Source organism: Limanda limanda, chromosome 3 (assembly GCF_963576545.1).
Source record: "Limanda limanda chromosome 3, fLimLim1.1, whole genome shotgun sequence".
Classification (NCBI taxonomy): domain Eukaryota; kingdom Metazoa; phylum Chordata; class Actinopteri; order Pleuronectiformes; family Pleuronectidae; genus Limanda; species Limanda limanda.
Window position 1 is genome coordinate 31,365,742 of NC_083638.1, and position 14,127 is coordinate 31,379,868.

The following is a 14,127-nucleotide window of genomic DNA, read 5'->3' on the forward strand; positions in this document are numbered from 1 at the left end:
CATTTTTCTAAATAGAAATATATTTAAGTGCTTTAGTTGAAGTACAGATAGACTTCTACATAGAATGCAGACACAGTATGACTACACAGCCAAACTGAATGTATTGATTGTAAGCCTACTTACATTGAAAGGCATGCACTAAGGAGTTACTTAAATATTGCTGCCTTTTGTCTTTCTTTTTCTGAATTATAAAAGCCAACAGCACTTACACACATACACGCTCCTCTTCCCAAAACCATTGATTTATTCTTTTGTACATCACTATTTATCATGCCAGCTCTCCATGCCACGCAAGACACTAGACAGAAAAAACATCCCTCTCCGAGCGGGTTTGTCCATCCATTCATTGCTGCAATCTCCTTAAATGCCTTAAAATGCAAACACTATTGAAGCTCTAACAGCCCACCTCTTACCCAGCACATTCTTATACCTGGATACCCATAGTTTAGCCTCAATAGATAGTCAAAAACTGGTAAACTTATTTATAATGTAGTACATGTTAGGTGAAAAAATAAGGCTGGTGTTTTACCTAATTGTCATCAAATTCCAAAGATGTGTTACCTTATATGACTCCATCTCTTAATACACAACTGTTACTTAAACAGAAATAAGCAGCGCATTTGATGGTGACTTTTTCAGTGGCATACTAATACAGATTTCATAATCTAGTTGGTATTTCTGGCAGCAAGACAGTGTTTGTAGTATTTAGTCATTAAAAAAGAGTTAACAGTTTAAGTTAATGAAAAAATATGTCACCTGGTACCAGAGTGTGTGGCTCACTGATGAGTTTTAAATTAGTTTTTGAAAAAAGAAAAATGAAATTGTTGCTAATGTGATGTTTTTCTTATCTAAACAAGCATTCAAAGTGTCGAACATTAGGGTAAATTCAACCCATCACTTTTCAACCCAATTTTAATTGATCACACTGTAATCTCAAGGCACATTTCAAAGAGAGGTTGAGCCCTTACAATATTTATAGTAGACTGGAGGAGCCAGCTATAAAGGGCACAAGATGACAATGCACAACTCAATCTACCTCATCAGCCATAGCCGCCCCCAGAGGGACATATCATACTTTAAACGGACACACAATACTTGTTAGTAGGATCACTTTATCATTGGTTTGTGCTTGCACTTGGGATTGGTTGACAATAATAAACATACAGCATGACACTAGCCTTATCCTTTGACCTCCATGTGAATGAAAACCAATACTTTATCTTCCTTAGAGCCCAGTAAACATTATTTTGACCTCTGCACACCTCAACCGTACAATGTGCATCATCTCAACATAACAGCTCTGCAATAACTTTCACTTATTGAATCTTCATGAGAGAAGATTTTACCTATCTCTGCAGTTGTTTTGTTTTGATGCTGCAGTGGTATTGGACTCAATTATGTTGGGAATTGTTCTAATGTTATTCTTGCCCCTGTGTATATAAATTACACAAAATATTTAATGTGCATTTCAGTGTAATCCTTTGAACTTGATCTTTATAAAACAGAAAACATATATGTACACAACCACACAGCCATAACATGGTATAGCCATGTACCAGCAGGATATGTATGATCTGATTCCAGACCTGAGTCATCTTCTGTATCTCAGATTCTTTCAGTGATTTATGAGGGTCTGGTGCCGTGATTGGTCGGACAAACAATCTCAGCTACATAGCTGGGTTTAGGAATGGGAAGGTCATCCTTCTGCAATGCTATCTACCAAACTGAATGTCAGAAGAAAACACATATACAAATGAGGTAGATGGCTAAACAGGTTGTTGTAAATTGTCAGATACAAATTACTTATAAATAATGTTGGATAAATTGTCGCTAACTTTTGAATTATTAAAGCAGAACTCAACAAAACAACCAGTTGTTTCTCTTTTCAGATACATTTTGAGTATTTATTGGTTGTAAAGTTTTTGTGTTTTATAATTTTTTTATTATACTATTAATATCAATCAGATCACAAAATGTCCTTCAGGAGGGCTTTAGGACGGTCTCTATGATCTGATTTGGCAATAGGTTTTTGGCTCTATTTTGTAATTTGAAAACTGGGTTTTTATGCATTTCTCTGTATTTCTACACAGTTGGTGTGGCAAGGAACAATACTTTGTTGTAATGTAACTGATTTTAATTCATATATTTAATTTCTATATGTATATTATAGTATAATGTATAACGAACGACAACTAAAAACTAAGTTTCTCTTTGAGTTTCTGTACATAATTTTCTTATTCTATCATCTGTGATAAATACATGTATGCATGAATCAATGAACAATGCACTCCAGTACACCACCTGCAGAGTGACCATCTAGGGACAGGAAACAACCAGGCTGCTGATAAAACTGGATCTCATCATGAGGCAGCTAGTAGTTTTCATTTCCCCGACTTAAATTAGACAGATTAGAAACTCCCTTAGTCTGACACTATATCAGCTTAGTATTGACGTTCTGCAGGTGACGTCACAACCTCTCATAGCTGCCATACTAACGGACAGATATAATGTTACTTGCAGTACTGTTAGCACGTACAGTAAATGCATCAATACTTACGACTGAGGGGAGATATTTATAATATATCCACTGTTTTTTGTAAAAAAAACAAAAAAAAGGTAAACATACAACCCACAACACAATTTCCATGTCATTGTCTTTTATTTATTTAAAACTCGGGAAACACATTGAGGTGGAACCCTAATTTTGAATGGTGCCAAGGAATATACAAAAATACAGTGAATAACATAAATTTCTAATCAAACAGCAATAAAATGATGCATGCACCAATTAAAATAAGTTAAAAATAAATTAAAAGTGCAATGTTCAAAAGTACAAGTGTACACTATAACTAATGAATAAATAAAAAATAAAACCAGTACTTAGATAAAAAAATAGATGACAGATGGTGAAATCAGCTTGAAGTTCTGTTAAAGTCTATTCCAAGTGTGTGTCAAAAAAGTCGGATTTCCCTAGCTCTGTATTATTTTCAGCTCATGCATTAAACTCATGTATTCCTTTCTGTTAACAATCACCAACATGTAATGTGAATTGTAAGCATTTAAGCGCTAGTGTTTGGGAGAAAGCTACAAAGGAAAAAAACATTGTTCTTTTTCATTTGGACCCACCAATTTATACTGAACCGTATTCACGTTTAGTATTCAGATATTTTCTGCAGAAAATGTTTGCGAAATGGGAGATTTGTTAAAGAAGATGTAGTCCAATGAGTTGCCTCGATCATAACTTTAAATAAGTTAGGGTTGATTTCACACACACTCACACACATAATTCAAACGTGGTTATGGAGAAAAGAGCATATGCCTGGTGTGTTTGTCACTAAAGCAGTTTTATGTCCACATTAAGACTGCAGATGGTTACTGTTACCTGCTTTGTTGTACTCCAATTAGGAAACAAATTGGGCACATTTTGCTGACTGAACCTGAACATTATATATACTGTAGGAGGCCCTGTTCACAAAGCCAACACCTAGACATCACCGAAGTCACGTGGCGACAAAGGATATTTTGTGGGGATTACATCCTTGTTGTCCCTCATAGTTTATGTCTGATACCAGTCATTTGTGCCAATGCAGGACGTAGTGTGTACCATCACCTTGGTCTTTCGTAACCTTAACCATGTTATAGCCGCATGTGCAGATATTGTAGAAAGAACTGTAGAAATCAGACAAGAAAAGAAAAGATAACACATTTTTTTACAACCAGGTTTTTTCATAGCTATTTTCTCTTGTAAATTTGTATGGGCTTACCTGAGCAGGCAAAGACATCACATTTATGTATGTGTCTTATTTTTCTAATATGTTGCATATCAAAAGCTCAGTTAAAACATTTTGTCATAAGGTGAAAAGCAGCTTCAATAAGTGATCATCCGATTTACACCTCTGCATTTCAATATGATGCTGATAGTGACGTCACTGCAAGACCTCAATAGTGCAGTGCACCCAGTTAAGTATTCTCATCACTCTGTACCAGAACACATATACTAAGATTGTAAATCTGAACTGCTTCTTGTCTACAGTGAAGAGAGATTGTTAGTCCTTTGAGCAGAGAGCCAGTGTTTCTCTCAGTTGTCACCTTCCATTGCGTTGAATCTGCCTTCAGCACAGAGAATGTGAGCTGCAGCACACCAGGAGAGTGTGAATAGCTCCAGGTTTGAGGCACATTGTGGTACCAGGTGTTTGCTGTAAGAGATTGTTATAATAAAAAAGAATTGTTCTGACTGTTAATGCCTCTTTTCTTTCAATGTTGCTCTATTGTGTTTCACCTAGGATACCTGAAAACATGTCATCGTTGCTGGGAGACATTTTAAGTATATTTACAGCAAATATATCTGAAGATTATTTACACCACATTTATTTTTTAATTAACTTCGGAGAGGTCATACTGGAAAGTATACAAAGGGAAATAAGCCAATTTAATTTGCTTTCTATTACTCACTATGATTATTATTCTTCCCTGTTCTTCTTTTTGATTCCTCCAAAAATTCCACAGACTTTTATAGAGCAATGCTACGGAAACTTTGAAAGTATTTTGTAGTTAAAAAGGCCCATAATGTGTAAAATAAATTGGGCTTTTACTATCCGTAATAACTTAAAGGTATGAAAGTATAAAAACAGTCTGCTGACTTTTTCACTCAGTCTATTCTAAGAAGTATGTTGTCGAAACGTGGTATTTCAATTCCCTCCCCAGTATGATGTCATTTGGGATCGCACTTGTCTCTCAGCCCCACTCAAACGGTACCAGTTCAACCTCCAAACCCACGTAGACGTAAAGAAGAAGTTACTCTGCATTAAAACTCTGTTGTGAAACTCTGGACTTACTATGTTGGCCGACTTTCCTGCTAAAACTTGAGGGCGCTGTAACTTACCGTTCAGAAACATCCTGTTGCAACCAACTGTAAATATATGGCTGGTCTTCTATAGCGGTATCCAAGCATACCAACGTGTCTCATATGTAGGCCTTTCTTCATCATTGTGTTCAAATTAGTTTTCTTCTTTTAGTTTTTTACATATATCATTTCACCTTCCAGGTTATGGCTAGGGATGTCAACAACAATATAAGGAGCAGAAGCTTTTTAGACAGGTAGAATACAATTGAAATTGCTCTCAATCCCATAGTTCGAAACAAACATTCACACACAGTAAACTATTTGTCCTATCAAAATGTAAACGTTATGTCCCCTTCTAGGGTGTAGTAACACATCATAAAAGTATAAAAACTTGTTCCCTTCCCAGTCCCCAAACCAGATTCAGAACCCTGATAATAAGTAACGACAGGGAATGTATTACTCACACAAAGCAGTGAAAATGACTGTAAACTGAAGCAACTTTTATTCAGGGTGAGCCAGGCCACAACAACAACCAAAGAATCTATCTCCTCAAAGAAAAGTGCTGGTTAAACCTACCGAAATAAACAAATAAACCAAAAGACATTAACTAAACCCAACTCCCTAAGACACAGCAAAACAGGAGAAATATCACTAAGAAACAAAGGCAGCTCACCCCAACAGCTTCAGTGCTATTTACAAACGGACTTTGAATGGGACTATTTACAAAGATGTATATACACAAATACTTACTACCTGGATCTAGGATTATACACACAAGGCAAACACACAAAGCAATCAATAGCACAAACGGTTTGGAAGCCAAACACAGGGCCGAGGCACTGCTGTGGAAACCCCAGACACTTTAAGCTGAAGGGTGTTGCAGAGGAACCAATCAGCAGCGGACAGCTCCCAGGACTAATCAGCCCATCCAGCCAATCAGAAGGAGACCTGCCAGTGGCACTACAAAGCTTCCATCCGGAACAGAGCACACACTCACACCAAAAACATAGACACACAAATTACGGACAAACAAAAACACTACGGCCTGGGCCGTATCACTTAACCACAGGAGTTACTCTGGATCTTGAGTACAATGCCTCTACAACTTTCTTCTTTCTGATTTGCAACTCTATGGCTGTGTCCGAAATCCCTCACTATTCACCATATAGTCCACATATTATGTTTTTTGAAAATGTTCACACTCTATATCAGTGGTTCTTAACCTTATTGGAGGTACTGAACCCTGCAAGCTTCATCAGTGCATTCACCGAACCCTTCGTAATTGGAACAATAAAATATGATTTCTTCAAAACATAGGTATATAATTTGTTAGTGCACAAAATGAACCATGCATCAGTTTCACACAAAATCAATGTGTTCAAAGAACAAAACCAACCATAAAAACCAACAAAAACATAACTCAATGACTATTTACTGCAAATCAATGTGACTTTTGCTGTTGCCTTTCAGATACAAGTTCAGGAATGCGCGGCTTCACCTTGGCAAGTGCCACTTTCATATCATTTTCGCAACAAAGTCTGTTCCTTTTCTTAATTTTCATGTCTACTATCGAAAAGGATTGCTCGCACAAATACGTTGTAACAAACAGTGTGAGTATCTCAAGGGCAATAAGGTATGGTACGATTTGGTGACACCAAAACGTTGAGAGCGTTGTTGTTCTGAAGAGATGCTGTTGAAGCTGGCTCTGCTGAATGACGTACAATCACAACAGCCACAAGTCGACTACTGAGCGCACCAAGCAGCACAGATATCAAAGATAAGCAATGTGGCGTGATCAGCTGCAACAAGCTTTATCACTGCGGAGTGTGACGTCACGAATAATACGAGTAGCCTGAATTTATTTTGTGTAACACATTTTTACTAAGCAACAAAATGTTTGCAATCTGACACGGCGAAGAAAAATTGTGTGTTACCAAATTGTGGGCAGCCAATTTTTTGACGGCCGACAAAAACGGCCAGACATTGCTAGTGTGAACCGGGCTATACTGTGTGTGTTTTGACCCCTGCCGAACCCCTGAGAGTGACTCACTGAACCCCTGGGGTTCGATCGAACCCAGGTTAAGAACCACTGCTCTATATAGTGCACTCATTGTATCCCACAATGCATCATGAACAGTCTTGTAAAACCAATAGTCACTAACCGAACTAAAGTATACATGATACATGCATTGTGCTCGTGGCAAAGGAGACCATAAGAGAGAGGGCAGCAGGAACAGTCTAATCTGTCATGTAGCCAATTTCAGCACAAACTGAGCCAAACCTGTTTATGTCTTCATTAAAAGATAATCATTCATCTTTAAATAAAAACAATTTTGATGTCATAATCTTGCGAGGTAATGGCAGATGCAGAGAAAATGAGATGAGTTCTGTCTGAAAGCAATTATGCAGATTATCTCACTAAACAGTCCTCTAAGGATGTGAGGGCTAGTGTATGAGTGGGTGATTTCGACACAGCATATGTTTCTCTGTTAACTGAAACAGTGTCTGTGCTACCATTTGCAGTAACAAGTTATACTTCTTAGGCAATAAGAGTCTAATGCTACATCTCTCATTTATCGTTTTCAGGAAACTCTTTCAATGGGCATCGTCAGCAATAAAAATGAAATTATTGTCTGTGCTAAAATGCAAAAGTACAACTAGGGCTACGTTGTAGCACTGACGGGCCTGAGCACCCGCACGTTGAAGTCTGTTGCGGACGGTGGAGAGAACAATCGATGACCAAGCGCACCTCTCCGTGCTGCATGCGTGTTGCGCACTGCGGCAAGGATAAACACTTCACTTCCTGCGTCCGTCACGGGATGTCGATCCTTGCTTGCTAATTGCTCATTATGGTCCACGCTATCAAATAGCACATCACACTGGGAAGACTTTATGTAAATCAAATGATAGTTGTAAAAAAAAGCTTTCTTCCTGTTGCCAGTAGATGGCCCCATCACTATTATTATGTACAGACTAATATATCTGTTCAATTAGGGGCTCTGATGTAGCGTGAGCAACTTAACAACACTGATCAGTAGGTGGCGGTATGACCATGAACTTATATTAATATATGGATGTGTTCAGGTCAGGATTATGATCGTAGGTCAGTAGTTCGGAGCCGGTTGGATAATGCAGAGTGGATTAACATAGTACTTCCTGTTTCATGGCGAATCAGTAGGTGGCACTATGACCCTGAGAAAATATTGACTGGAGTATTTATTTTTCAGACGACTTTTTACTTCTACTCCTTAAATTTTCACGTAAATATCTGTACTTTCTACTCCTTACATTTTTAAAATAGCCTCGTTACTCTGATTTAATTTTGGCACACAACCGCACCGGAGGGTTCAGAAAAAGGAGGAGAGCAAAGCCAGAGCTGCGCGCGGCGTAAGCCACCGTCCTCGCAGCATCCGCCATCCCCCCGCCTCCGCTGACGCGCCTCGCTGTCAGGTCCGTCGGAGCAGGCCGGCAAAGGTGCAGGTGAGCCTCGGGAGACACGCTGGCCCTGGGGCGCAGCGCGAGACCCTAAGCACCTGTGGGGGGGTTTGTGTGCCATGCTCGACCAGAGTCGAATCAGGTTGTACCGGTAATGATCCTTCCGCAGGTTCACCTACGGAAACCTTGGTACGACTTTTACTTCCTCTAGATCAGGGGTGTCCAAACTACGGCCCGCTGGCCAACTGCGGCCCGCCATCCATTTTTAATTGGCCCGCATCAAAAAATTAATAAATGATAATAAATATGACCCGCGCTTACTGGGAATTCCTCGTTCATGGGAAATAATTCCAATCCCCAATCTCTATCACGAGTGGGGTTCAGCGGGTTACCCGGAGACACAGTAGATGTAGTGAAGTCCTTCCCAGCTGTGTGCCAGCTTTCGCTTAAGTTTAATACTGCACTCCCTGCCTCAGCAGTCTGTGAAAGACTGTTTAGTGTTGCAGGACTCATCTTCAGGCCAGGAATAGCATGCATAGGCTCAAATAACTTTGAGAACCTGCTGCTTTTGCGGCTGAACAAAGCCTATTGGTCATGTTATTGTAAATACAGGATTGAGTCCAAAGGTCTCAAGGTCTCTTCCAATATAGGTTATTGATAACATTCCACTGAAGTTTGACTTGCATTGTTACAATACTTATTGGCAACTAGTTATCATGTCTTCCGCTCCATGAAACGCATGTTAATGCATTTTATTACAATGTATTTTCATTGTAATAAAATGTGATGATTTTCAATAGGCATATATGCAGCTGAAACGGGTAGCCTACTGCATCCCACATTTTTCAACATAACATTTTAATATAACATGATAGTCATAATGGCCTTTAGAAAACTGTTTTTTTAGGAGGAGGTGGGGTAGTGCACTATAGGCCCCGGAGAGGCGGCTTAAGAGTTTGTCCTTAATGGAAAAAAAATTTCCCTTACATTACTTTTACTTTTATACTTTAAGTAGTTTTGAAACCAGTACTTTTACACTTTTACTTAAGTAAAAAGCTTGAGTTGATACTTCAACTTCTACAAAAGTATTTTTAAACCCTAGTATCTATACTTCTACTTGAGTAATGAACGTGAATACTTTTGACACCTCTGCAAATATGCCAGAGATACAGAAGTTCGTGTTTTGATGGTGTGTTATCAAATTTTGATGCCACTCCATGGTCACACGGTTTGAGGAAATCAAATATGCCGAGGTAGTTTGTATCTCCGTCTTGTTGAGTTGACATTCCCAGAAGTTGAAGTTGATCTGATGAAAGCCGTACAACAAGTTCGTCAAAGTACAAATGTGGAAAATGGCCAAAATAGCCATTAAAGTCAAAATGGCGGGCTCCCTATTTGGTCTAGTTACTAGTATATCGATCCAAGATACTTATTTGTATTTGTTATGAAAAGACACATGTCCCTATAGATTTTTGTAGATGTCGGCCAATTGTAGCGCCAGGGCTGCCCTTTAGGGGGCCCTAGTCATTTATTTTGCCATGCCCATTCCTTAAAACCATCTGAATGTTTGCAGGGGGGATGGGGTGGGGGGGGGGGCTGTTGCTACAAACATGTAGTTTGAGGGAGGTTGAACCTCGAACACCAAAGTTACAGCAATTTCGCCCTGAAAAAGCCCCATAATGGAAATGCAAGTCCTTCGAAATACAATAGAGCCTCCCACCGGTCGGTGCTCGGGTTCTTTCAAACACATTCATGTCAGTGTAGTTATAGATATCTGTCTTTACAAAGTGAGAACTAAATATGTGTGATAAAGGAAGGTCAGTGTTTGATTGACAGCTGATCTCTTTGCGGAGCAGAAACGTCACTACGAACTTTGATCAACAAACATGGAGACAAAAGAAGTTAAAGATTTACACACAGAATCTAAACCACTGCTTTTAATGACTCAAATCTATTTGAGTTTACAGAACTCAGCTGTTGATCCAGTACAAAAAACATAAACTCCAGCATAGAGAGCTGAGTGAATGTGGTCTGGACTCTGTGGAGGAGAGTCATGTTGTCAGAGACGCTGTAGAAGGACAGAACACCTGCACTGTGATCCAGGTACACTCCTACTCTGGAGGACACAGGACCTGACACTGGAGTGCTGATGTTGTTGTAATGAAAGATATATCTGTTTCCATCACAATATAATGACCAAGATATATCATTGAATCCAAATCCACATCCATCTGAGTCTCCTGCTCTTCTGATATTCTTGTATGCTACTTTAACATATCCCACCACCTCCACCTCCCAGTAACAACGTCCAGTCAGACTCTCTCTATTCAGGACCTGAGGCCAAAAAGTGAATCTGTCTTGGTGATTAGAATAAGACTGTCCTTTTATCATATATGTTACTTTTCTGTTTCCCTCAGATAATAACAGCTGTATGTTTGCTGTGTTTGGATCCCGTGTGATTTCCTGTGAATTTTTTAAGAAGTCAGCTCTGGTGTTTGGCTGTGGTTGTGGCAGTAAAACATCCACTTGAGACACAATCTGTAAAATCTCTGTCTCTCTCACACTCAGAATGTCCTTAAATCGACCTCTGACCTGGGACACAGCTGCTGTCACTTCCTCAAAGTTTCTCAGAGGACGGATTCTGATGCTGGATGAGTGTGTAGATTCACTGAGTGGTGACAGTGAGGGGTAGTTGTGTGGAAACTGGTTTTGATCCTCTATGTCTGAGAGCTGGTTCAGTTCATGGTCTTTCCTCTTCAGCTCAGTGATCTCCTGCTCCAGTCTCACCTGAAGCCCTCTGACTCGACTCACTTCAGTTTCCTGCTGGGATCTGATCTGCTGCTCCACATAGGAGCTTCTTTTCTCCAGCAGATGGATCAGCTCAGTGAAGATCTCCTTACTGTCCTCCACTGCTTTATCAGCAGAGCCGTTGACGGCCTCCTCCTCCTGTTGAAGCAGCTTCACGTCTTTCTCTGTGTCCTGGACTCTCTGCTGGATTGTTTGTCTCCTCAGCCCGAGCTGTCTCTGCCTCTCAGTCCTTTCTGCTACAGCTGACACTGTGTCGTGGTCTTTATGTTCCTCCACAGAGCAAAGATAACAGATACACTGCTGATCAGTGCGGTAGAACATTTTCATCACCTCGTCGTGACAAGAGCAGATGTTTTCCTGGAGCTTCTCCGAGGGCTCCACCATCTTGTGCTTCTTCAATGCAGCTGACTGAAGATAACGCTGGAGGTGTTTCTCACAATAAGAGTCCAAACAAACCAAATAGGACTTGAGAGCTTTCAGTTTTCTCCCAGTGCAGACATCAGAGGCCACATCTTCAGATCCAGCCTAGCCGTGATCAGCAGGAGCAGCTTGGAGTCCAGTCTTCTTCAGCTCCTCCAGTGAATCAGTTAACATGGTACTTTTCACCAGGGCAGGCCTCATTGTGAAGGTCTGTCTACACTGAGGGCAGCTGTAGCTTCCTCTATCCTCCCCTTTGTCCCAGTGGGTGTTAATACAGCTCTTACAGTAGCTGTGTCCACAGACAGTAGTCAACAGATCCTTCAGTAGATCCAGACAGATCGAACAGCAGAATCTTTCTCTGTCCAGTTGATTTTCTTGCTGCTCCATTTCAGCTGCTGCCAGTGACTGTAGAACAGATTCACTTCCTCCAAACAGTAACAGATCTCTGCTCCTCCCTCTCTCGTTCACTTCCTCTTTTTCCCACGGTTTAACATACTATTGAATAGAGCAACAGTATGGTCTTACCTCTCCTTAGCAGCTGCTGCCTTTATGTCAAAGCAGTAAGTGGAGAGAGTGATCAAGCGCAAGTCTCCGCATTACATGCGTTTTGCGCACTGCGGGGAAAACTTTATCTAAATCGAATTTAGTTTTAAAACGAGGCTTACCTCCTTTTGGCAGTAGGTGGTGCTATTGCTATCTCTATACTGATAGATCCGTTCAGGTCAAAAATACTCTTTTCTCTCTTCAGATCGTAAAAAATCTGTCATCTTTGCATCTAAGACATCAAAAGACTCTAACATCACTGACACTGTGACATTAAAGCAAACTGACAACAAATAATTATTTGCTTAATGAATCCTTTGAAGTGTTCTTTTATATATGTACAGCTCAATTGAACTGTATATTGTAAAGCAGCCAAGAGCAGTTCATCAAAGTTGAAAACATGTCACTTCCTGTAGCCAGCAGGTGGCGCTGTAATGATGAGTCAATATTGATATGGATCTGATCAGGGCGGGACTGTGAATGTGTGAATGAGGTTTGAAGCTGAAAGAACAATGCACAGAGGAGTTATAAAAAAGCCCTTTTTTTTGGTGAATTATCATATGTCACGCCTCGGTCACACCATGTGATGCAATCATATACCGAGGTAGTTTATATCTCCATCTTGTTGAGATGACATTCACAGAATTTGAAGTTGATCTAATGAAAGCCCAAGGACAAGTTCATCAGACTTATTTGTTTGTCATGAAAAGACAAATGTCCCTAACTTTTTTTGTAAATGTCGGCCAATCTTAGTGCCGGGTTTTCACTTTAGGGGGCGCTAGTCAGTTATTTTGGCACGCCCATTCCTTAAAACCATATAAATATCTTCAGGAGTGTGCTGTTGTTACACAAATGTATTTTGAGGGAGACTGAAGCATGAACACTGAAGTTACAGCAATTCCGTGTTTAACGGCGAATTGATGAACTTTGACGCCACACCACTAATATGGTGTTTGACGTCACAGAAATCTTTTGCCGGGTTTAACTTGTGAGGATCTGGGCCAGCTATGACCACGTCTGGCCAGCTGAATGCTCCTGGTGGCCTAAATACTGCCACACAAAGTGGGACACAGACACCACACCGAGCTGAATGTGGGTTCTGTCAAAGCAATGCTGTTTGTAATGTGGTTTATCTGCATCGTTCCAAGAGACATTAAGATTATCAATTTAAAAAGTAACACCAGATTAAATGATTTGATAGAAAGTCAACAGAATAATGAAGGTCCACTTGGATGACAGATGTTAAGCAAGTCGAAGGAAAACCGTCATTTAATATCACAGACTGCTGAACTCATTGCAAGAATGGGTTCATTATGGGGTGACACAAGTTATTTTCAGGGGTAGATTGCCCATCAATAATGCCTCTCAGTTTGACTGACAGAAGTGTTCAGCTGCCAGAGGAAAATAATCAGAAAATCAAGTTATCCTGGAAGTGTGTTTTCAGCCCCTTCCAATTTTGTTACGCTGCAGTTTCTCTGACAGCCTTTTCGACTTTATTTTTCCCAACAGACAACCCCAAGGTGCACTAAACGCAGTCAGTGTAGCTTTTAGATGCTGTGGCCATGAGCAACTGGAGAGGCCAGCAAGTCCTGCAATCTGCTGCAGGAAGATTACACTCTCAAGACTTGAACACAATTACAGCAATATATAGGAACTAGTGGGAATGCAAACCATACTGTACATCTGTCACTGTAAAATCTAGCAGTTACCACCTGGACTTTATTGCAAACATTCCCAAAATTGCAGGAACCAAGAGGAATGACAACGCAAATGTGATGACACTCAACCTCTGCAGCTGTCACACAGTACATCACAGATGTTTTATTGATGCCATCATTGCTGACGTAATTAGAAATGTTGCTTTAGTGGGGTATTGAAGTTGTCCATTTCAGGATGGATGAGACCACAGTTTGGATTGACACAGCAAAAGGTCTGAATAATGTTATAAGTAAGAGTTTTTTGTTTTTTTTACCTATCTGGTTTTTCATCTTTGATAATATCAAGTAAATGGTAAATGGTTTTATGGTTTTGTATTTATATATAGCGCTTTTCTAGTCTTGATGACCACTCAAAGAGCT